The sequence below is a fragment of the Cherax quadricarinatus genome, chromosome 44 (assembly GCF_038502225.1).
Source record: "Cherax quadricarinatus isolate ZL_2023a chromosome 44, ASM3850222v1, whole genome shotgun sequence".
Classification (NCBI taxonomy): Eukaryota; Metazoa; Arthropoda; class Malacostraca; order Decapoda; family Parastacidae; genus Cherax; species Cherax quadricarinatus.
Window position 1 is genome coordinate 18,195,676 of NC_091335.1, and position 26,849 is coordinate 18,222,524.

General features: G+C 39.8%; 1 protein-coding gene across 2 annotated transcripts in view; it reads right to left on the minus strand.

Moving 5' to 3' along the window:
• Positions 1 to 11,607, minus strand: part of RpS21 (ribosomal protein S21) — a 38,459-nt gene extending 26,852 nt beyond the window's left edge. Inside the window, exon 1 of one of the 2 annotated variants that reach the window (XM_053789076.1) lies at positions 11,481 to 11,607. The gene's annotated coding sequence lies outside the window, so the exon portion shown is untranslated. Of the gene's footprint in view, positions 1 to 11,206; positions 11,226 to 11,480 lie in introns of those variants that run through there. The other variant, XM_070094155.1, reaches the window with a different exon arrangement.
• Between the last annotated feature and the right edge of the window lie 15,242 nt (positions 11,608 to 26,849).

Consider the following 26,849-nt stretch of genomic DNA (forward strand, 5'->3'; position numbering starts at 1 on the left):
AGTTATACTTCAACTTTATATATTATTGCTGTTGGGCCCCCTGTTGTTCACAATCTACATAAACGACACAGATGAGGGCTTAAAGAGCAACATAAGCAAATTTGCTAATGACACCAAAATAGGCCGTCCAATTCATTCTGACGAGGACATTAGAGCATTCCAGGAAGATTTGAATAGACTGATGCAGTGGTCGGAGAAGTGGTAGATGCAGTTTAATACATGTATAGACAAATGCAAAGTTCTAAACATTGGACAGGAAAATAACCATGCCACATATAAACTAAATAATGTAGATCGTAATACTACTGATTGCAAAAAGGATTTGAGAGTTCTGGTTAGCAGTAATCTGAAACCAAGACAACAATGCGTAAGTGTTCGCAATAAAGCTAACAGAATCCTTGGCTTCACATCAAGAAGCATAAATAATAGGAGTCCTCAGGTTGTTCTTCAACTCTATATATCCTTGGTTAGGCCTCATTTAGCTTAAGCTGCAGTTTTGGTTACCGTATTACAGAATGGATATAAATGCTCTGGAAAACGTACAAAGAAGGATGGCAAAGTTGATCCCATGTATTAGAAATCTTCCCTATGAACGGCATAGAATTAGGGGGATATGATTGAGGTGTATAAATGGAAGACAAGAATAAATAAAGGGGATGTAAATAGCGTGCTGAAAATATCTAGCCTCGACAGGACTTGCAGCAATGGTCTGAAGTTAGAAAAATTCAGATTCAGGAAAGATAAGATTTCGTTTGGATTTTTAACCCCAGAGGGTTAGCCACCCAGGATAACCCAAGAAAGTCAGAGCATCACCAAGGACTAATTTATTTTTCATTGGGGTCCTCAATCTTGTCCCCCAGGATGCGACCCACACCAGTCGACTAACACCCAGGTACCTATTTGCTGCTAGGTGAACAGGACAACAGGTGTAAGGAAACGTGTCGAAATGTTTCCACCCGCCAGGACTCGAAACCGGGCCCTCCGAGTGTGAAGCGGGAGCTTTAGCCACCAGGCCTGGTTTGGTAATAGTTGTGGATGAGTGGAACAAACTCCCGAGTACAGTTATAGAGGCTAAAACGTTGTGTAGTTTTAAAAATAGGTTAGATAAATACATGAGTGGGTGTGGGTGGGTGTGAGTTGGACCTGATTAACTTGTGCTACTAGGTCAGTTGCAGTGTTCCTTCCTTAAGTGAATGTGACCTGACCTGACTAGGGTGGGGCATTGACTTAAGCCGGTAGGAGAGTTGGACCTCCCTCGCATGGGCCAGTAGGCCTGCTGCAGTGTTCCTTCTTTCTTATGTTCTAAGCTACATTTAGATTTTACTGCACAAATCTGGTCACCTTATTACAGAATGGATATAAAAGTACTGGGATATATCTTTCCTGAGTTTAAACTGAGGCACTGAATCTACACTCTTTATATAAAAAGGTGTTAAATTAGGAGGGATATGACAGGTGGATACACTGTACTAAAGTACACATGAAAAACAGAAAACACACCTTATGTAAAATGTGTAAGGGGTGGGTGCATGATGGATGTATGTACAATTATAGTATCGGTGCCAGAATTCATTTTGTGTGTAATAAATGCACTTTGGCACAGTTACCCTTTAACAATGATGACACTGATTTACCTAATTTTAATACAAATGACCCATTGCCATATACTGACGATTATAATTGTTTTATGAAAACAGGCCTTCACTTTATTCATGTCAACGCAAGATCACTTCTTCCTAAATTGGCAGAGATTAGGATTCTAGCTAACAAAATTAGGGCGGCAGTTATAACCATCTCTGAATCCTGGTTGGATGATACGGCGACTGACAACGAGGTCAAAATAGAAGGTTACAATATAAAACGCTTAGATAGGAACAGAAAGGGTGGTGGATATGTGCCTACATTAGAAATGACTTAGCTTACAACCCAAGACCTGATTTAAATAATATTAAACTGGAGATTCTATGGTTTGAAGTGCTGCTTCCCAAGACCAAACTCATCTTAGTAGGAACTAGTTACCGCCCTCCCACCCAGGACCAGTTCTTAGAAGACTTTTCCAGAGTATTGTCCGGACTTAAAAACAATTGCGAGACAATAATACTGGGCGACTTCAATATCTGTTTTCAGCAGCAAAATAACGGGCTATGCAAAAGGTATAAGCAAATTCTAGGTTTAAATAGTTACACTCAACTAATTAATACACCAACCCGGATCACACAGTTCTCAGCCACCCTAATTGACCACATACTTTGTAACCGCTCTGAGAACATTAGTCAGTCAGGCGTCATTACCACAGGTCTTAGTGATCATTTCATCATTTACTGCACCAGGAAAATCACTAGGGATAGGATAGGCCTACACAGGACAATAAAAATGAGGTCAACTAGAAACTACAGTAAAGAAACACTGGTAAATAGGCTACACAATTGTGACTGGACAGAGATAACAAGTTGCACGGACGTAAACGATGCCTGGGAAAAACTCAAAACAATGTTCACTACCATCCTTGATAATATTGCACCAGTTAAAGAGGTTAGGATTAAACGAAGAACTGAACCCTGGATGACTACTGAGATATTAGATAATATGAAATTCAGAGACCAGCTGCTAAAAAGATTTAAAGCAAACAGACAGGATATTGCAGCACTAAATGAATTCCAAAGGGTGAGGAACAGAGTACAGAGACTTATAAAAGGAGCAAAGGCAAAGTACTATTGTTCAAAAATTGAAGAGTATAAGCATAACCCCAGAAAGCTCTGGCAACAACTAAAACAGTTGGGGTATAGCCATAAGCCAGTAGATAGGTCTAACATAGTACTCACTATCGATAATGAGGTATGCCACGAAACATCTAAGGTGGCAAATTGCTTTAATTTCTACTACACATCTGTTGCATCAACACTAGTAAGTAAACTACCAGCTGCATCAAATACCTTTAACACAGACTCTGGTAAGTTTCAAACATACTATACCAATAGAGGGGTAACCCCAAACAGATGTCAACTATTAAGTGTATCTCATGACTTTATTAAAAAAGAACTAAGTAGGTTAAACCCAACTAAGAGCACAGGCCCTGATAACATCCCATCTAAGTTCCTAAAAGATGGTGCTTCTGAACTGTCAATCCCTATTGCTCACATAATAAATCTATCAATCACCACTAATACCGTACCGGAGGGGTTCAAGGAGGCCAGAGTTACTCCTATCTTCAAGAAAAATAGTAGGTCTGATGTCAGCAACTATAGGCCTGTTAGTATACTCAGTATAATATCCAAAATTCTAGAGAGGGCGGTGTACTCTCAAGTAGTTAAGTACCTTAATGACAACAACATTCTCCATAGCTATCAATCGGGCTTTAGAAGATCTTACTCAACCGACACCTCCCTAATTAATCTGATGGATTACCTGAGAACTGAAATGTCAAAGGGGAACCTTAGACCTGCAAAAGGCCTTTGATACTGTCAACCACAATATATTATGTAAGAAACTTCAAGCTATCGGTATAGGTTCTGTAGACTGGTTTAAGTCCTACCTTAGCAACGGGAGACAAATTGTCAAAATCAACAAAATGGAATCAGAGCCCCTGCCGATAGCATGTGGAGTTCCCCAAGGTAGTATTCTGGGTCCCTTATTATTCTTATGTTATGTCAGTGACATGCCTGTCACTGTCAAGTGCAAACTCCTACTGTATGCAGATGACAGTGCTCTGTTAGTGTCAGGTAAAGACCCACAAGATATAGCTAATGTTTTAACACTGGAACTGGAGTCCTGCAGCAAATGGTTAGTAGACAACAAACTATCATTACACCTCGGGAAAACTGAAGCCATTCTCTTTGGCATGAAACATAAACTAAGAAGAGTAAATAATTTTAATGCCCAGTGTAATGGGGAGCCCATCACTTTGGTTTCATCAGTAAAATATCTGGGAATCCCATTTGACCCATGCATGTCAGGAGAATTGATAGGGAACAGTGTAGTAAAGAAAGTGAATGCCAGACTGAAATTCCTGTATAGACAAGCACAGTGTCTACCTACTGAGGCTCACAGGACCCTTTGTCTAGCCCTTATACAATGCCATATGGATTACGCTTGCTCTTCATAGTACTCTGCATTGACAAAAAAACTGAAAGATAGACTGCAAATCACCCAGAACAAAATTATAAGATTCATCCTGGGGCTGGGACCAAGAGAGCATATAGGCCAGAATGAACTACAGCAGTTGGATATGCTGAATGTTGAAGGCAGAGTAAAACAACTGAAGCTAAATCATGTTTATAAAATTGGTAGGTTGGTAGACAGCAACCACCCAGGGAAGTACTACCGTCCTGCCAGATGACTGTGAAACAGAAACCTGTAACTGTTTTACATGATGGTAGGATTGCTGGTTTCCTTTTTCTGTCTCATAAACACGCTAAGATAACAGGGATATCTTGCTACTCCTACTTACACTTTGGTCACACTTCACAGACACGCACATGCATATATATATATACATACATCTAGGTTTTTCTCCTTTTTCTAAATAGCTCTTGTTCTTTTTTATTTCTTCTGTTGTCCATGGGGAAGTGGAAAAGAATCTTTCCTCCGTAAGCCATGCGTGTCGTATGAGGCGACTAAAATGCCGGGAGCAATGGGCTGGTAACCCCTTCTCCTGTATACATTTACTAAAAAAGAGAAGAAGAAAAACTTTATAAAACTGGGTTGCTTAAATGTGCGTGGATGTAGTGCGGATGACAAGAAACAGATGATTGCTGATGTTATGAATGAAAAGAAGTTGGATGTCCTGGCCCTAAGCGAAACAAAGCTGAAGGGGGTAGGAGAGTTTCAGTGGGGGGAAATAAATGGGATTAAATCTGGAGTATCTGAGAGAGTTAGAGCAAAGGAAGGGGTAGCAGTAATGTTAAATGATCAGTTATGGAAGGAGAAAAGAGAATATGAATGTGTAAATTCAAGAATTATGTGGATTAAAGTAAAGGTTGGATGCGAGAAGTGGGTCATAATAAGCGTGTATGCACCTGGAGAAGAGAGAAATGCAGAGGAGAGAGAGAGATTTTGGGAGATGTTAAGTGAATGTATAGGAGCCTTTGAACCAAATGAGAGAGTAATTGTGGTAGGGGACCTGAATGCTAAAGTAGGAGAAACCTTTAGAGAGGGTGTGGTAGGTAAGTTTGGGGTGCCAGGTGTAAATGATAATGGGAGCCCTTTGATTGAACTTTGTATAGAAAGGGGTTTAGTTATAGGTAATACATATTTTAAGAAAAAGAGGATAAATAAGTATACACGATATGATGTAGGGCGAAATGACAGTAGTTTGTTGGATTATGTATTGGTAGATAAAAGACTGTTGAGTAGACTTCAGGATGTACATGTTTATAGAGGGGCCACAGATATATCAGATCACTTTCTAGTTGTAGCTACACTGAGAGTAAAAGGTAGATGGGATACAAGGAGAATAGAAGCATCAGGGAAGAGAGAGGTGAAGGTTTATAAACTAAAAGAGGAGGCAGTTAGGGTAAGATATAAACAGCTATTGGAGGATAGATGGGCTAATGAGAGCATAGGCAATGGGGTCGAAGAGGTATGGGCTAGGTTTAAAAATGTAGTGTTAGAGTGTTCAGCAGAAGTTTGTGGTTACAGGAAAGTGGGTGCAGGAGGGAAGAGGAGCGATTGGTGGAATGATGATGTAAAGAGAGTAGTAAGGGAGAAAAAGTTAGCATATGAGAAGTTTTTACAAAGTAGAAGTGATGCAAGGAGGGAAGAGTATATGGAGAAAAAGAGAGAAGTAAAGAGAGTGGTGAAGCAATGTAAAAAGAGAGCAAATGAGAGAGTGGGTGAGATGTTATCAACAAATTTTGTTGAAAATAAGAAAAAGTTTTGGAGTGAGATTAACAAGTTAAGAAAGCCTAGAGAACAAATGGATTTTTTTTATTTTTTTATTTTTATTATCACACCGGCCGATTCCCACCAAGGCAGGGTGGCCCGAAAAAGAAAAACTTTCACCATCATTCACTCCATCACTGTCTTGCCAGAAGGGTGCTTTACACTACAGTTTTTAAACTGCAACATTAACACCCCTCCTTCAGAGTGCAGGCACTGTACTTCCCATCTCCAGGACTCAAGTCCGGCCTGCCGGTTTCCCTGAATCCCTTCATAAATGTTACTTTGCTCACACTCCAACAGCACGTCAAGTATTAAAAACCATTTGTCTCCATTCACTCCTATCAAACACGCTCACGCATGCCTGCTGGAAGTCCAAGCCCCTCGCACACAAAACCTCCTTTACCCCCTCCCTCCAACCCTTCCTAGGCCGACCCCTACCCCGCCTTCCTTCCACTACAGACTGATACACTCTTGAAGTCATTCTGTTTCGCTCCATTCTCTCTACATGTCCGAACCACCTCAACAACCCTTCCTCAGCCCTCTGGACAACAGTTTTGGTAATCCCGCACCTCCTCCTAACTTCCAAACTACGAATTCTCTGCATTATATTCACACCACACATTGCCCTCAGACATGACATCTCCACTGCCTCCAGCTTTCTCCTCGCTGCAACATTCATCACCCACGCTTCACACCCATATAAGAGCGTTGGTAAAACTATACTCTCATACATTCCCCTCTTTGCCTCCAAGGACAAAGTTCTTTGTCTCCACAGACTCCTAAGTGCACCACTCACTCTTTTTCCCTCATCAATTCTATGATTCACCTCATCTTTCATAGACCCATCCGCTGACACGTCCACTCCCAAATATCTGAATACGTTCACCTCCTCCATACTCTCTCCCTCCAATCTGATATTCAATCTTTCATCACCTAATCTTTTTGTTATCCTCATAACCTTACTCTTTCCTGTATTCACCTTTAATTTTCTTCTTTTGCACACCCTACCAAATTCATCCACCAATCTCTGCAACTTCTCTTCAGAATCTCCCAAGAGCACAGTGTCATCAGCAAAGAGCAGCTGTGACAACTCCCACTTTGTGTGTGATTCTTTATCTTTTAACTCCACGCCTCTTGCCAAGACCCTCGCATTTACTTCTCTTACAACCCCATCTATAAATATATTAAACAACCACGGTGACATCACACATCCTTGTCTAAGGCCTACTTTTACTGGGAAAAAATTTCCCTCTTTCCTACATACTCTAACTTGAGCCTCACTATCCTCGTAAAAACTCTTCACTGCTTTCAGTAACCTACCTCCTACACCATACACTTGCAACATCTGCCACATTGCCCCCCTATCCACCCTGTCATACGCCTTTTCCAAATCCATAAATGCCACAAAGACCTCTTTAGCCTTATCTAAATACTGTTCACTTATATGTTTCACTGTAAACAGCTGGTCCACACACCCCCTACCTTTCCTAAAGCCTCCTTGTTCATCTGCTATCCTATTCTCCGTCTTACTCTTAATTCTTTCAATTATAACTCTACCATACACTTTACCAGGTACACTCAACAGACTTATCCCCCTATAATTTTTGCACTCTCTTTTATCCCCTTTGCCTTTATACAAAGGAACTATGCATGCTCTCTGCCAATCCCTAGGTACCTTACCCTCTTCCATACATTTATTAAATAATTGCACCAACCACTCCAAAACTATATCCCCACCTGCTTTTAACATTTCTATCTTTATCCCATCAATCCCGGCTGCCTTACCCCCTTTCATTTTACCTACTGCCTCACGAACTTCCCCCACACTCACAACTGGCTCTTCCTCACTCCTACAAGATGTTATTCCTCCTTGCCCTATACACGAAATCACAGCTTCCCTATCTTCATCAACATTTAACAATTCCTCAAAATATTCCTTCCATCTTCCCAATACCTCTAACTCTCCATTTAATAACTCTCCTCTCCTATTTTTAACTGACAAATCCATTTGTTCTCTAGGCTTTCTTAACTTGTTAATCTCACTCCAAAACTTTTTCTTATTTTCAACAAAATTTGTTGATAACATCTCACCCACTCTCTCATTTGCTCTCTTTTTACATTGCTTCACCACTCTCTTAACTTCTCTCTTTTTCTCCATATACTCTTCCCTCCTTGCATCACTTCTACTTTGTAAAAACTTCTCATATGCTAACTTTTTCTCCCTTACTACTCTCTTTACATCATCATTCCACCAATCGCTCCTCTTCCCTCCTGCACCCACTTTCCTGTAACCACAAACTTCTGCTGAACACTCTAACACTACATTTTTAAACCTACCCCATACCTCTTCGACCCCATTGCCTATGCTCTCATTAGCCCATCTATCCTCCAATAGCTGTTTATATCTTACCCTAACTGCCTGGAGAGTTAGAGGTATTGGGAAGATGGAGGGAATATTTTGAGGAATTGTTAAATGTTGATGAAGATAGGGAAGCTGTGATTTCGTGTATAGGGCAAGGAGGAATAACATCTTGTAGGAGTGAGGAAGAGCCAGTTGTGAGTGTGGGGGAAGTTCGTGAGGCAGTAGGTAAAATGAAAGGGGGTAAGGCAGCCGGGATTGATGGGATAAAGATAGAAATGTTAAAAGCAGGTGGGGATATAGTTTTGGAGTGGTTGGTGCAATTATTTAATAAATGTATGGAAGAGGGTAAGGTACCTAGGGATTGGCAGAGAGCATGCATAGTTCCTTTGTATAAAGGCAAAGGGGATAAAAGAGAGTGCAAAAATTATAGGGGGATAAGTCTGTTGAGTGTACCTGGTAAGGTGTATGGTAGAGTTATAATTGAAAGAATTAAGAGTAAGACGGAGAATAGGATAGCAGATGAACAAGGAGGCTTTAGGAAAGGTAGGGGGTGTGTGGACCAGCTGTTTACAGTGAAACATATAAGTGAACAGTATTTAGATAAGGCTAAAGAGGTCTTTGTGGCATTTATGGATTTGGAAAAGGCGTATGACAGGGTGGATAGGGGGGCAATGTGGCAGATGTTGCAAGTGTATGGTGTAGGAGGTAGGTTACTGAAAGCAGTGAAGAGTTTTTACGAGGATAGTGAGGCTCAAGTTAGAGTATGTAGGAAAGAGGGAAATTTTTTCCCAGTAAAGGTAGGCCTTAGACAAGGATGTGTGATGTCACCGTGGTTGTTTAATATATTTATAGATGGGGTTGTAAGAGAAGTAAATGCGAGGGTCTTGGCAAGAGGCGTGGAGTTAAAAGATAAAGAATCACACACAAAATGGGAGTTGTCACAGCTGCTCTTTGCTGATGACACTGTGCTCTTGGGAGATTCTGAAGAGAAGTTGCAGAGATTGGTGGATGAATTTGGTAGGGTGTGCAAAAGAAGAAAATTAAAGGTGAATACAGGAAAGAGTAAGGTTATGAGGATAACAAAAAGATTAGGTGATGAAAGATTGAATATCAGATTGGAGGGAGAGAGTATGGAGGAGGTGAACGTATTCAGATATTTGGGAGTGGACGTGTCAGCGGATGGGTCTATGAAAGATGAGGTGAATCATAGAATTGATGAGGGAAAAAGAGTGAGTGGTGCACTTAGGAGTCTGTGGAGACAAAGAACTTTGTCCTTGGAGGCAAAGAGGGGAATGTATGAGAGTATAGTTTTACCAACGCTCTTATATGGGTGTGAAGCGTGGGTGATGAATGTTGCAGCGAGGAGAAGGCTGGAGGCAGTGGAGATGTCATGTCTGAGGGCAATGTGTGGTGTGAATATAATGCAGAGAATTCGTAGTTTGGAAGTTAGGAGGAGGTGCGGGATTACCAAAACTGTTGTCCAGAGGGCTGAGGAAGGGTTGTTGAGGTGGTTCGGACATGTAGAGAGAATGGAGCGAAACAGAATGACTTCAAGAGTGTATCAGTCTGTAGTGGAAGGAAGGCGGGGTAGGGGTCGGCCTAGGAAGGGTTGGAGGGAGGGGGTAAAGGAGGTTTTGTGTGCGAGGGGCTTGGACTTCCAGCAGGCATGCGTGAGCGTGTTTGATAGGAGTGAATGGAGACAAATGGTTTTTAATACTTGACGTGCTGTTGGAGTGTGAGCAAAGTAACATTTATGAAGGGATTCAGGGAAACCGGCAGGCCGGACTTGAGTCCTGGAGATGGGAAGTACAGTGCCTGCACTCTGAAGGAGGGGTGTTAATGTTGCAGTTTAAAAACTGTAGTGTAAAGCACCCTTCTGGCAAGACAGTGATGGAGTGAATGATGGTGAAAGTTTTTCTTTTTCGGGCCACCCTGCCTTGGTGGGAATCGGCCAGTGTGATAATAAAAAAAAAAAAAAAAAATAATTTTGTCAAGGTTGGGAACCAAAGCAATCATAGTACTAGGGGGAGAGAGCACAACTCTGTAGTACCCACAGTCAGTGGCCAGGCTTCAAACACCTTTTATTGTACAGCAATAAAAGAATGGAAGACTACCCACACATGTCAAAGCCAGTCATAACATGAACCAGTTCAAGAAGAGTGCCAAAAGGTGTCTGATGAATGTAGCTACAGAAAGGGAGGGGAATGATTTTCTATTTTTTAGCTAACATACGTGTAAATTTTACCTTTTCCTAGTAATGACCCTCGTATTGTAGATAGTCTTAATGACCCTCGTGTAGTAGATAGTCTTTTTAGTATGATATTAAGATGTTATCTTCATTGTAGAATAATAAGAAAATATTATAACCTTTATATTATAATAATAAGGTAAAAAGACCCCAATGGAAATAAGTCACTCTGTCTGACTTTTTGGGTTATCCTAGGTTCTCTACACATATGCTGCTATGTATGATAATTCTATGTAACTGTATTTGTGTATACCTGAATAAACTTACTTACTTACTAGGAATAAAGGGGATATAAAATAATGCGTTAGAAATATCTGGCCTAGAGATGACTTACAGCAGTGGGTTTAAGATGGAAAAATTTAGATTTAGAAAGGATATAGAAAACCGTTGGCTTGGTAACAGAGTTGTGGATGAATGGAACAAACTATGGAGTAGCGTCACTGAAACAAACCTTGTGTAGTTTTAAAAACAGTTTAGACAAGTACATGAGTGGGTGTTAGACCTCCCTAGAATGAGCCAGTAGGCCTACACCAGTGATGCTTTTTCTTTTGTTTATAGGCCCCCTCCCCCAACCCGTCCATGAAGGCTACAGTAAACGCAAAACGTGAGACTCATAATATATATCAATATACACATGCTGCGTGACTAATACTTTATTACTGCTACGTCTTGCTACCTGATGCTTTAACAAACTTCCCAGTACCCAACACACATACCTCTCTATGTAGTGGGTGAACTAGGTGTGTTGGAAGTGTATAAACTGCAGGTGGTGGTTGTAGAGTGTCAGATATTGACGAGTGATGGAGAGTATTAAGGTAGTGTTGGGGTGCCACCCAACACTTCTCACCCCAACACTACATTAATCTCCACCACTCATCAATATCTGACACTCTACACCCACCACCTGCAGTTCCTACACTCCCACCATACCTACATCACCCACTACATACCTCTAAATAACACCCACAACACAATAATGGTCAAACTTACACTTCACGTGGTTCACCTTCACTTGCTGCAGCCAAGAGGAACATCAGGGATCATAATTATATCTTCATCACATATATAACATACTTGTATATACTTACTGCATCATTATAACAAGAAGAAGAAAAATAAAAAAACAGTACAAAATAACTTATTTGCAATTGTTTCATTTAGTTTTAAGTTAACTAAAACTTTATATACACATTTCATTGTAGTCTTAGTTTTTTTTTTTTTTACATTTTTTCTACGTAAGTTACAATATATGATTATTTTAAAAATAACTTCTATACGAAATTTAAATAATAATTATCATGGAGAGCGCTAAACCCGTAGGGATTATACAGCTACTGTATTCGATTCAATTCAAAGTTTATTCTCTATAAGGATTACAATTCTGAGTTTACAGAATTTGGTTATTGTGTGGTTTACATGCAATAAAATAATGATTACAGAGTGTACCACTAGAACACCTAGCATGGCTAGGCATTTCGGGCAGACTTAGTTTAATTCTTAATTTTAAAATATTACAAATTATAAGGTTAGGTTAGGTTAGGTAAGGTTCGTCAGGAAACAGGACAAATGTTTCCTGACGCGGGTCTTAGTCAGATGATGACCCGCCTTTGGAGCTTTTGGTCATCTGACCGAGGCCTTCCGCTGGCTTACCGGTCCACCCCTTTAAAAATTATGGTCATTTATAACCATTGTTATTTTTATATAGAAATTAATTATAAGGTAAGTTGGTATTATGGCTAAGTGACTAAATACTAGATTGTGAGTTTAGCAATGTGAATGCTTTTGTTTTGGCACAGTATATAGTTTCAGTATTGGAGTATCACAGGATTCATTATTTTAAGATTGAGATTAATGTTTCTGTTTATGGTCAAATGGGTGAGTGAGTGTAAGTGTGAACCACCAGGTGGTATTCGTGTAGTTAGTTGACGGGGTGTATCAGGGAGATAAGATGTTTTCTAATGGTAGTTTTGAAGGTGATGAATGTGTCTGCAGTTCTAGAGTTCTCAGGTAGGGTATTCCAGATTTTAGGGCCTTTGACATACATTGAATTTTTGTAAAGGTTTAGTCGGACACAGGGAATGTCGTAGAGATGTTTGTGTCTGGTGTTATGCCTGTGGGTTCTGTCACAACTACCAAGAAAGCGTTTTAGGTCAAGGTTGATATTGGAGTTTAAGGTCCTGTAGATGTAGATCGCACAGTAGTAAGTGTGGATGTACTGAACAGGGAGTAAGTTTAGATCTATGAAAAGTGGGGGGAGGGGGTGTTGCCAGGGATGGGATTTAGTGATTATTCTTACTGCAGCTTTTTGTTGGGTTATTATTGGCTTTAGGTGTGTTGCTGCAGTTGATCCCCAAGCACAAATAGCATAGGTGAGGTATGGGTAAATAAGTGAGTGGTATAGTGTGAGAAGGGCATTTTGCGGCATGTAGTATCGTATCTTGGAGAGGATCCCAACCGTTTTGGACACTTTTTTGGTTATGTGTTGGATATGGGTGCTGAAATTCAGGTTGTTGTCAAGGTATATGCCTAGGAATTTGCCCTCATTATGTCTGTTAATTAGAGTGTTGTCGATCTTAATGATAATTTGTGCATCTCCTGCTCTGCTACCAAACATAATATAGTAGGTTTTGTCAGTGTTAAGCTTAAGTTTATTGGCTGTCATCCAAGTCGATATTTTGATCAGCTCCTCATTAACAATGGTGTTGAGGGTGGCAAGATTAGGGTGAGAGATGACATAAGTCGTGTCGTCAGCAAAGAGAATGGGTTTCAGGTGTTGGGATACGTATGGAAGATCATTGATGTATATGAGGAAGAGCAGGGGACCAAGGACGCTTCCCTGCGGAAATCCAGTATCAAGTGGCCGTGTTGTTGATGCTGTGTCTTTAATGGTCACCCCGATCCACAAAGGAGGAGACCAAACAGAGTTGAATAACTATAGGCCAATATCCAACTTACACCCTCTCTCAAAAATCTTCGAAAAATTAATTCATAAACGAATCTACTCCTACCTTATCTCCCAAAACATACTCAACCCCTGCCAATTTGGATTCAGGCCTAATAAAAATACTAATGATGCTATTATACACATGCTAGAACATATATACACTGCAATAGAGAAAAAAGAAGTCCCACTGGGGATCTTCATTGACTTACGTAAAGCTTTTGATACAGTTGACCATGACTTGCCCCACGTAAAATTGTCACACTATGGTATAAGAGGGCACTCCCTCAACTACCTCAAGTCATACCTCAGCAACAGAAGCCAATATGTGTATGCAAATGGGGCAAACTCCTCTGCACAACCAATTACAGTTGGTGTCCCACAGGGAAGTGTCCTTGGCCCTCTTCTCTTTCTCCTATACATAAATGACCTACCAAATGCTTCGCAATTACTCAAACCCACACTATTTGCAGATGACACTACATACGTCTTCTCCCACCCGAGCCCAGTCACGCTAGCCAATACTGTAAATACCGAATTACAGAAAATATCTACCTGGATGAGAACTAACAAACTTACACTAAACATTGACAAAACCTACTTCATTCAGTTTGGTAACAGAGCTACAGATGTCCCTCTTAACATAATGATAAACGGATCACCTATCACAAAGCTAACAGAGGGAAAATTCTTAGGAATCCACCTTGATAATAGACTCAAATTTCATACACATATACAACAAATTTCTAAGAAAATTTCCAAGACTGTAGGCATACTATCGAAGATACGGTACTATGCTCCACAGTCAGCCCTCCTGGCCCTATATCACTCTCTTATTTACCCCTATCTCACCTATGGAATTTGTGCATGGGGCTCAACAACAAGTAACCATCTCAGACCACTAATTACCCAACAAAAGGCTGCAGTTAGAATGATAACAAATTCTCACTATAGGCAGCACACTCCACCAATATTCAATACACTAAACCTCCTCACCATACAAAACATCCATACTTACTACTGCACCTATTACATACATAGAACACTTAACTCTGATATTAACCCTCCCCTCAAACATCTCCTTGCCAACCTCAACAGAACACATGACCATAACACAAGGCACAGATCACTCTTTGATGTTCCTCGTGTCCATCTCACACTATGTAAAAACTCAATGCACATAAAAGGCCCTAAAATCTGGAATTCATTACCTGTAAATATAAAAGAAACACTACCTGTTTATAAATTCAAGTCTCTTCTCAAAGATCACTTACTCACCCAAAACCAAATAAATACTGAATAACTGAACCTTATAAATTGTATATCTTAAATGTTTCTCACAATTATATCACATAAATGTTAAACCTAAAACCCAATCTAACTTTATTATTTTTTAAATACACTACCTAACAGAATACTCCATTCTACTGAATGTACAACAATGCATACAACCATATGACCTGTCTTTGTAATACTCACTTGTGCTTTATAGTAACCTGTTTACATAAATGTTTTATCACTGATTTCATCATTGCTTAGTTAATCTTAAGTTAATTTTAAGCCAGCCCGTAATGCTATGCATAGTATAAGTGGCTTTGGCATACTGCTCTTACCTGTATTTGTTGTACCTCTGTATGTGTGCTCAAATTTTTAAATAAATAAATAAATAAATAAATGGTGACATACTGATACCTATTAGTAAGGTAAGATTTGAAATAAGCAAGCGCATGGCCTCTTATACCGTAATGGTCAAGTTTGTGGAGCAGGATGTCGTGGTCTACTGTGTCAAAAGCTTTTCTTAGGTCAATAAAAATTCCTAGTGGATATTCCTTATTTTCCAATGCTGTGTAAAGCAGATCTAGCATTTTTATGATTGCATCATTAGTGCTTTTATTTTTCCTGAATCCAAATTGGCAGGGGTTGAGTATGTTTTGTGTCATTATAAATGAATATAGTCTCCTGTGCACGAGTTTCTCGAAGATTTTGGATAGCAATGGTAAGTTTGATATTGGCCTATAGTTGTTTAAGTCTGTAGGGTCACCACCTTTATGTATTGGTGTAACCCTTGCCATCTTGAGTAGTTTCGGGAAGGTGCTAGTTTCTAGTGACTTGTTAAAAAGTAATGAAATAGCATGCGAAAGGACATGGGCCGCTCGCTTGTACAGTAATGGTGGGACATGAGACAGATTCCCTGAGTTATTTTTAAGTGACTTTATAATCTCGGTGACTTCCGTGGGCTCAGTTGGTGCAAGATAGAAGGAATTTGGGAAATTCCCATCTAGGTAGTCCCCGGCATGGGCATTGGTATGTGGGATTTTATTGGCGAGATTAGATCCTATGGTTGAGAAGAAGTCGTTCATCTTGTTAGCTGTGTCAGTGGGATGTAGTGGTGTTTCATTAGGTTTAGTTAGGACAATATTCTTGTTTTTTTTCAGTTTGTGAGTCCCTAGAATCTGAGAGAGTGTTTTCCAGGTCTTTTTTATATCTCCTCTAGTGTCTGTGAATCTACTGTAGTATAGTTGTTTGGCTTTTTTTATTACTTTGGTGAGAACTGATGAATAGTGTTTAAGAATATCTTTGTGTATTAAGCCCTGTCTATATTGCTTTTCATATTGGTGTTTCTTGTCAGTGGATTTCAGAATGGTGCTGGTTAGCCATGGGCAACCAAGCCGTTTGTTTGTGATCTGTTTCGTTTTTATAGGACAATGTTTGTTGTATAGTCTAAGTAATTTGTTAAGAAAAATGTCTGTCCAGCCATCAATACCATTGGCCTTGGAGAATTCTGTAGACCAGTCAACAGTCTCTAGGTCAGCTGTGAACTTCCTTATTGAGGCCTCATCATGGAGTCTAAATGAGACTTTGTTGTATTCAAGTGGTGGTTTACTAATGTTTGTCAGGAGGAAGGTAGGGTAGTGGTCTGTAGTGCTATCTGTGATTATCCCTGATTTAAGGGGAGCTAGTATATTGGCCCATATGTGGTCTATTATGGTTGCACTTGTCTCAGTGAGCCTGGTTGGTTTAGTTATTGTTGGTATGAGAAGTGTGTTGTTCATATTGTTGATGAAATCAGTTACAGGCTGATCATCTAGTAAGCCAAGGTTGATGTTGAAGTCTCCAGCTAAGAGAAGGTGGTGCTTATTCATTTGTCTGTTTGTTATTAGTGACTTTAATTTCTCACTGAAATTTGGGATGTTTGTGTGAGGTATCCGGTAAATGGCACCGATTGTTATAGGTGTCTTAAGGTTTTTTACAGTAAAATTAGCAAAAATGTATTCCCCATATTCATCACTAAAGCAAGTGGTGCTAATACAAGATAATTGGTTAGAGTAATAGATTGCAATACCACCCCCAACTTGGTTTGGTCTGCAGTTGTGAATTGCTGTGTATCCTGGTAGAGGGTAGATATCTATTGTGTCCTGCTTAAGCCAGGTCTCAGTAAGAATAATGCAGGAGAAGGGTGTCTTTAGTGATTCAAGGAGTGCCAGGAGGTCATCATAGTGTTTGCTTAAGGACCTGATGTTGTAGTTAAGTACTGAAAGACTTTTAGCATTGTTTAGGATAGTGCTGGCTTGTGATGCTGTGTAATAAAGGCAGTTACTTTCCAATAGGTTTTGATTGGGTGTCAGATTATGGAGGTTTAGATTAGGGGGATGTACTCACCTAGTTGTGGCTGCAGGGGTCGATTCACAGCTCCTGGCCCCCTATCTTCACTGGTCGCTACTAGAAAGGCATTCAGGCTTATTTCAGGGAATTAGGGCAGATCCAATTCCCTAGATCAAGAGCCCCTCACCAGCGTCAAGAGGAATAGTAATAAAAAGAATAATAATACTTACTAATACTAATAATAATGTGGGTAATATCATTTTTAAATCACAAGTAAGTGCTAAGTCTGTACGGGTCATACAGCGGCTGAGAGGCTTCCAGGTTTGATCCAAGGAAGACGAAGACAAATCCAATTCCCTGGATCAAGAGCCTCTCATGGGCATCAAGGAACCTCCCTCCCTGGAGGTGTATTTTTTTTATACAAAAACACTATATGTATATATATAAGATTTCGTTCGGATTTTTAACCCCGGAGGGTTAGCCACCCAGGATAACCCAAGAAAGTCAGTGCATCATCGAGGACTGTCTAACTTATTTCCATTGGGGTCCTTAATCTTGTCCCCCAGGATGCGACCCACACCAGTCGACTAACACCCAGGTACCTATTTGCTGCTAGGTGAAGAGGACAACAGGTGTAAGGAAACGTGTCGAAATGTTTCCACCCGCCGGGAATCGAACCCGGGCCCTCAGTGTGTGAAGCGGGAGCTTTAGCCACCAGGCCACCGGGCCATACATACATACATACATACATACATACATACATACATACATACATACATATATATATATATATATATATATATATATATATATATATATATATATATATATATATAGATATAGATATATATATATAGATATATATATATATATATATATATATATATATATATATACTAATGCCGGAAAAAAAAATCCCCCCCCAGTACCAACAATACCACCAGTCCGATGACATTCTTCTTTGCAAATATACAGGGTCTAAAGCCAGCAACAAACAACAAAATACCTTTCATCCGTGGACTGCTTGCAGAGGCAAAGGCAATGTTCGCGGCTTTCACTGAGACCCACGTAAAGGATCACTTGGACAACGAAATATGGATCCCAGGTTACAACCTATACAGATGTGACAGAGTGAACAGGCAAAAGGGGGGGGGGGTGGCCTGTACATTGCAGAGTCACTTGTTTGCACAGAAATGCTTAATGCCTCAAATGATGTAGTGGAAGTTTTAGCAGTAAAGGTCGAGAACCAAAACCTAGTCATTATTATTATTATTATTATTATTATTATTATTATTAAAGATTAGCCGGTATTCTCCCGGCCCGGGCCTTTTCCAAGTGGTGGCCCGGCCTTGGCTCCCTCTTTAGTGAGTGTCTGAGACCTAAGTCTCCCATGGGAGGAGGCACAAGTACCTCCTCATCTTTGGGACCAACTGTCCCCAGGCCTAGCCACAAGCTAGGCCTCTCTGGTCTGCCATCCCCGCCCCAAGGGGGCTAATGGGAATGACAGTCTTGTGAGCTAAAGGCTCGGGCTCAGGCACCTACCCTACAACATCCAGTATTGGGCCCCTACTTAAACAAGATGGGTCCTACACAGATGACAGCAAGGAAATGAGTGAGCTACTTAAGTCCTAATATGACTCAGTTTTTAGCAAGCCGCTAACCAGACTGAGAGTCGAAGATCAAAACGAATTTTTTATGAGAGAGCCACAAAATTTGGTTAACACAAGCCTATCCGATGTTATCCTGACGCCAATTGACTTCGAACAGGCGATAAATGACATGCCCATGCACTCTGCCCCAGGGCCAGACTCATGGAACTCCGTGTTCATCAAGAACTGCAAGAAGCCCCTATCACGAGCCTTTTCCATCCTATGGAGAGGGAGCATGGACACGGGGGTCGTCCCACAGTTACTAAAAACAACAGACATAGCCCCACTCCACAAAGGGGGCAGTAAAGCAACAGCAAAGAACTACAGACCGATAGCACTAACATCCCATATCATAAAAATCTTTGAAAGGGTCCTAAGAAGCAAGATCACCACCCATCTAGAAACCCATCAGTTACACAACCCAGGGCAACATGGGTTTAGAACAGGTCGCTCCTGTCTGTCTCAACTATTGGATAAGATAAGATAAGATAAGATAAGATTTCGTTCGGATTTTTAACCCTGTAGGGTTAGCCACCCAGGATAACCCAAGAAAGTCAGTGCGTCATCGAGGACTGTCTAACTTATTTCCATTGGGGTCCTTAATCTTGTCCCCCAGGATGCGACCCACACCAGTCGACTAACACCCAGGTACCTATTTGCTGCTAGGTGAACAGGACAACAGGTGTAAGGAAACGTGTCGAAATGTTTCCAAGGTCCTAAATGCACTAGAAGATAAAAAGAATGCAGATGTAATATATACAGACTTTGCAAAAGCCTTCGACAAGTGTGACCATGGCGTAATAGCGCACAAAATGCGTGCTAAAGGGATAACAGGAAAAGTCGGTCGATGGATCTATAATTTCCTCACTAACAGAACACAGAGAGTAGTCGTCAACAGAGTAAAGTCCCAGGCAGCTACGGTGAAAAGCTCTGTTCCACAAGGCACAGTACTCGCTCCCATCTTGTTCCTCATCCTCATATCCGACATAGACAAGGATGTCAGCCACAGCACCGTGTCTTCCTTTGCAGATGACACCCGAATCTGCATGACAGTGTCTTCCATTGCAGACACTGCAAGGCTCCAGGCGGACATCAACCGAATCTTTCAGTGGGCTGCAGAAAACAATATGAAGTTCAACGATGAGAAATTTCAATTACTCAGATATGGTGAACACGAGGAAATTAAATCTTCATCAGAGTACAAAACAAATTCTGGCCACAAAATAGAGCAAAACACCAACGTCAAAGACCTGGGAGTGATCATGTCGGAGGATCTCACCTTCAAGGACCATAACATTGTATCAATCGCATCTGCTAGAAAAATGACAGGATGGATAATGAGAACCTTCAAAACTAGGGAGGCCAAGCCCATGATGACACTCTTCAGGTCACTTGTTCTATCTAGGCTGGAATATTCCTGCACACTAACAGCACCTTTCAAGGCAGGTGAAATTGCTGACCTAGAAAATGTAGAGAACCTTCACGGCGCGCATAACGGAGATAAAACACCTCAATTACTGGGAGCACTAGAGGTTCCTGAACCTGTATTCCCTGGAATGCAGGCGGGAGAGATACATGATTATATACACCTGGAAAATCCTAGAGGGACTAGTACCGAACTTGCACACGAAAATCACTAACTACGAAAGCAAAAGACTTGGCAGACGATGCAACATCCCCCCAATGAAAAGCAGGGGTGTCACTAGCACGTTAAGAGACCATACAATAAATGTCAGGGGCCCGAGACTGTTCAACTGCCTCCCAGCATACATAAGGGGGATTACCAACAGACCCCTGGCAGTCTTCAAGCTGGCACTGGACAAGCACCTAAAGTCGGTTCCTGACCAGCCGGGCTGTGGCTCGTACGTTGGTTTGCGTGCAGCCAGCAGCAACAGCCTGGTTGATCAGGCTCTGATCCACCAGGAGGCCTGGTCACAGACCGGGCCGCGGGGGCATTGCCCAGGTATATATATATATATATATATATATATATATATATATATATATATATATATATATATATATATATATATATATATATATGTCCCGGAACTCTCTCCAGGTAAACTCCAGGTATATATATATATATATATATATATATATATATATATATATATATATATATATATATATATATATATATGCAAAACAACCACTCTGAAAGAATAGAGAAATTCCAAGCGCTTTCGTGACTACTCACATTATCAAGGAACTATGAAAGTAAAGCATCCAAGGAAGCTATATAAGGGGTCCGGCCAGCACCTCACTATCAGATCCCACAACGGTTAAACACATGACGCGCGGCGAGCCAACTTGGATAGGTCCCTTGCACAACTCACCCCCAAGCTATTCTACCCAAGAAAATTTAAAAATTATTATTTGTCCAGTGTATTATTAAATTCTTCCCAAATTCTATTAATTATAAATGGATCTAATTTATATAACCCAAAGGAAATATTCATATTATTGTCAAAACTGCTTTTTATGAAACAAGATTCAATTATATTCCTGTCGACCATGGACTTGCTAGATACTACTTTCTCAACTTTTTGAAAATCAATTGGATGGTTAAAATCTCTTACATGAATAAATAGAGCATTGGAATCTTGTCCAGTTCTAATGCTATATTTATGTTGTTTGACCGTAATAAACTTTATCGCAAATTTTACAAGGAATCTTATAGACACATCCATCAGCATTTTGGGGGGAATTCTTTATCAAAAGTTTTTTCACTGTATCAAGATTTTTGAATACAACTTTAATATTAAAAGTCTTAAGAAGAGAAGGCATATCAACCAAGTTTTCATGGAAAGGGAGAACCAACATATTTTTAGTTGAATAAGGCTGGTTGTCCCTTTTTGTTGTTTTGCATATTTTGAAATCACCTGTTTACTGTGATCTTATTGCATATATATATATATATATATATATATATATATATATATATATATATATATATATATATATATATGTCGTGCCGAATAGGCAGAACTTGCGATCTTGGCTTAAATAGCAACGCTCATCTTGCCATATAGGACAAGTGAATATTTGTGTATGTAATAATTTCGCCAAAATCATTCTGAACCTAAAGATAAAAATATATTTCACTGTGTTTGTTTAGTATAAAATTATTGTAAACAAATCTAAAATATATTTTGTTGGGTTAGGTTAAATAAATTGTTCTTCTTATAATAAGGTTAGGTAAGTTTTCTAAGTTCCTTTTGGTGCAAAATTATAAATTTTTGCATCAACATTAACGAAAAAAATATATCTATAAACGTATAAGAGACAATTTTATAAAGGACTTAATTTTAAATGAGTTCTTGCTAATTGACCAGTTTTACATATTCGGCACGACATATATATATATATATATATATATATATATATAATATATATATATGTATATATATGTATATGTATATATATATATATATATATATATATATATATATATATATATATATATGTATATATATGTATATGTAAACCATACCCTCGGCCGGGAATGAACCCGCGGTCATAGTCTCAAAACTCCAGCCCGTCGCGTTAGCCACTAGACCAGCTAGCCACAATAAGATTCATCCAACTAGGTATATTTCTACACCATAGGAAAGTTAGCACAGGCACCTCTGTGACCACAAATGCAAGTTTTTACAGACGAATCTCCAGCTAGCGTGGCCATGACGAACTCTAGTTCAAGTCCCTTCACTGCCGTCAACATGACTTATTTGCAATCGTGTCATTACGATTTCTTAAGTTATGTATATGTATATATAATTATAGGGAGTAGGTTGGTAGAGAGCAACCACCCAGGAAGATACTACCTTACTGACAAGTGTAAAAAGGAAGCCTGTATTTGTTTTACATAATGGTAGAATTGCTGGTGTCTTTTCTGTCTCATAAATATGCAAAATTTCAGGTACGTCTTGCTACTTCTACTTACACTTAGGTCACACTACACATGCATGTACACGTTGATGTATACACATTACACATTCATCTGCGTTTTCTTTGATTTTATCTTAATAGTTCTTGTTTTTATTGTTTTTCCTTTCATATCCATGAGTAAGTGGAATAAGGATCTTTCCTCCATATGCCATGTGTGTTGTAAAAGTCAACTAAAATGCTGGAGGCAATGGGCTAGTAATCCCTTTTCCCATATAACTTACTAAAAAGAAAAAGAAGAAAACCATCAGAGTGGGATGTTTGAATGTGCATGGATGTTGTGTGAATGATAAGAAAGAGATGATTGTGGATGTTATGAATGAAAAGAAGCTGGATGACCTGGCTTTAAGTGAAACAAAGCTGAAGGGGGTAGGAAAGTTGCAGTAGGGTTTCTAATAAAGTTAGAGCTAATGAAGGAGTAGAAATAATGTTGAAGGATAAGTTGTGACAGGAGAAAAGGGAATATAAATGTATAAATTCAAGGATTATGTGGAGTAAAATAAGGGTTGGATGTGAAAAGTGGGTTATAATAAGTGTTTATGCACCTGGGGAAGAGAGAAGTGTGGGAGAGGGAGAGAGAGAATTTGGGAAATGTTGAGTGAATGCATGGGGAGTTTTGAATCAAGTGTGAGAGTACTTGTGGTTGGGAATCTTAATGCTAAAGTGGGTAAAAATGTTGTGGAAGGAGTAGTAGGTAAATTTGAGGTGCTAAGGGTAAATGAAAATGGGGAGCCTTTAATTGAACTATGTGTAGAAAGAGGTTTGGTAACAAGTAATACATATTTTATGAAAAAGAGGATAAATAAGTATACAAAGTATGATATAGCACACAATTAAAGTATATTTTGTTAGATATACATAGGTGGATAAAAGGTTGATGGGTAGGCTTCAGGATGTACAGGTTTATAGAGGGGCAATGGATATATCGGATCATTATTAAGTTGTAGCTACAGTTGGAGTAAGAGGTAGATGAGACAAAAGGAAAATGGCAACAGCAAGTAAGAGAGACATGAAAGTGTATAAACTAAGGGAGGAGGAAGTTAGGGTGAGATATAAGCAACTATTGGTAGAAGAGTGGGCTAGTGCAAATATGGGTAGCTGGGTGGTTGAAGAGGGATGAGATAGTTTTAAAAATGAAGTACGTATTAGAATGTAGGGCAGATTTGTGGCTATAGGAGGGTGGGTGCAAGAAGAAAGAGGAGTGATTGGTGGAATGATGAAGTAAAGGGTGTGATAAAGAGAAAAAGGTAGCTTATGAGAGGTTTTTACAAAGCAGAAGTGATATATGAAGGAAAGAATATATGGTACTCTGCCTTGACAAAAAAACTGAAAGATAGACTGCAGATCACTCAGAACAAAATGGTAAGATTCATCCAGGACGTGGGTCCAAGAGAACATATAGGCCAGGATGAATTACAACAATTGGATATGCTGAATGTTGAAGACAGAGTAAAACAACTGAAGCTAAATCACGTTTATAAAATTGCTCACAAACCATGTCCAGAATATCTTGCTGCCAATTTTGTCAAGGTTGGGAACCAAAGCAATCATAGCACTAGGGGGAAAGAGCACAACTTTGTAGTACCCACAGTTAGTGGCCAGGCTTCAAACAGCAATAAAGGAATGGAACAGACTGCCTGCACATGTCAAAGCCAGTCATAGCATGAACCAGTTCAAGAAGAGAGCCAAAAGGTGCCTGATGAATGTAGCTACAGAAAGGTAGAGGAATGATTTTTTATTTTTTTTTTTAGCGAACATGTGTAATTTTACCTTATTCCTAGTAATGACCCATATTGTAGATAGTCTTAATGATCCTCATGTAGTAGTCTTAATGACTCTCGTGTAGTAGATAGTCTTAATAGTATGATAATAAGATGTTATCTCCTTTACAGAATAATAATAAGTTATTATAACCTTTATATTATAATAATAAGGTAAAAAGACCCAAGTGGAAATAAGTCACTCTGTCTGACTTTTTTTGGGTTATCCTAGGTACTTTACACATATGCTGCTATTTATGATAATCTATTTAACTGTATTTGTGTATACCTGAATAAACTTACTTACTTACTAGTGGATAAGGAGTGCAAATGATAGAGTGGGAGAGACATTGTCAAAAAATTTTACTGAAAATAAGTAAAAAATTTGGAGTGAGATAAACAAGTTAAGAAAGCCTACAGAATGCATGGATTTGTCAGTTAAAAACAGAGTAGGGGAGTTAGTTGATGGGGAAACTGGAGGTATTGGGTAGATAGCGGGAACATTTTGAGGAATTTTTAAATGTCGATGAAGAAAGGGAGGCAGTAATTTCATGCACTGGCCTGGGAAGTATAACATCTTTAAGGAGTGAAGAAGAGCAGGATGTGAGTATGGGGGAGGTGCATGAGGCATTATGTAGAATGAAAGGGGGTAAAGCAGCTGGAACTGACGGGAGTATGACAGTAATGTTAAAGCAGGGGGATGGGTATAGTATTGGAGTGGTTGGTGTTTTTGTTTAATAAATGTAAGAAAGAGGGAAAGGTACCTAGGGACTGGCAGAGAGCATTCATAGTTCCCTTATATAAAGGGAAGAGGGACAAAACAGATTGTACAAAATACGTGTATAGGGGAATAAGTTTACTGAGTATACAATGGACCCCCGGATAATGTAATTAGTCCATTCCAGAGAGTGTCTTATACCGAATCTGACTCGATTCAAATTAATTTTCCCCATGAGAAATAACGGAAATCCAATTAATCCGTCCCAGACACCCAAAAGTATTAAACAAAATAATTTTTTTACATGAAATATGCATTTCCCTGCACAGAAAGCAATGAGACGTGCAGAGTAAAACATTACTAAAATGACATTTACCTTTATTGAAGACTTATTGATGACTGATGAGATGGGAGGAGGGGAGAGGATGGAGGTGTACTATTGTTTGGAAGGGCAATCCCCTTCCATAAAGACTTCAGGTACCAAGTCCTTTTCTGGGGTTACTTCTTTTTATTATTTTTTAATGCCACTAGGACCAGCTTGAGTCACTGCATACCTGTGGCACTAAATATCTGTCCAGAGACCTCTGTTTCTGGTCTCTTAAGATTTCCCTAAAATGGGACACAACATTGTCATTGTAGATGTTGCCAGTACGGCCTGCAGCAGCTGTGTCAGGGTGATATTCATCCATAAATGTTTACACATAAGAAAGCAGGAACACTGCAGCAGGCATGTTGGCCCATACTAGGCAGGTACCTCACAAACCATCCCACTAACAGAATTATATTTGCCCCTCAATTTTCAATGCTTCCCAAGCAATAAGCTTTGATAATTCTATTCACTCATGCGCAAGTCCCGCTCAAATCAAATCATGTGTGTGGGGAAGTATCCTGGCTGGTATGTGGAGAGTACCCTGGCTGGTGTGTGGGGGAAGTACCCTGGCTGGTGTGTGGGGAATTACCCTGGCTGGTGTGTCGGGAAGTACCCTGGCTGGTGTGTGGGGAAAGACCTTGGCTGGTATGTGGGGAAATACCTTGGCTGGTATGTGGGGAAGTACCCTGGCTGGTGTACCACCACCACTTTCGTATCTTTCTACAAACTTTTTTTTAAATTCTATAGTGTTTCTCACCCTCTTTACCAAAGGGCTGGCACTAGAAGCTTTCTTTGGGCTCATGGTGGCTTATTTAGCAGTTACAAGCACTAAAAAAATGGAATAATACAACATTCATTGCATGTATGCAAGGAATCGTCCTCACTGGCTGGTAATTATTATTATTATTATTATAATCAAGGGGGAAGCGCTAAACCCGGAGGATTATACAGCGCCTGGGGGGGGGGGATGTGGAAGGCATTCAGGCTTAATTCGGGGAACTGGAGCACAGATCCAATTCCCTAAATCATGAGCCCCTCACCAACATCAAGGAACCTTCCTTGAGGGGACTGGCTGGTAAACAATGGCACAATGGTTGTACGTGGAGTGTCTGGGTCGCTCATGGTGCACGGACACGTTCAGGACAAATGACATTAAACGAGTTCAGTGTTGTTAACCGAGCCAACATTTTGATGCAGAAACGTTACTTAATCTGATTACTACTTAATCTGATGACGTGTGAGGGTCCACTGTACCAGGTAAAGTGTATGGTAGGGTTATTATTGAAAGAATTAGAGGTAAGACAGAGAGTAAGATGAGCAAGGAGGCATTAGAGTGGGTAGGGGATGTGTAGATCAAGTGTTTACATTGA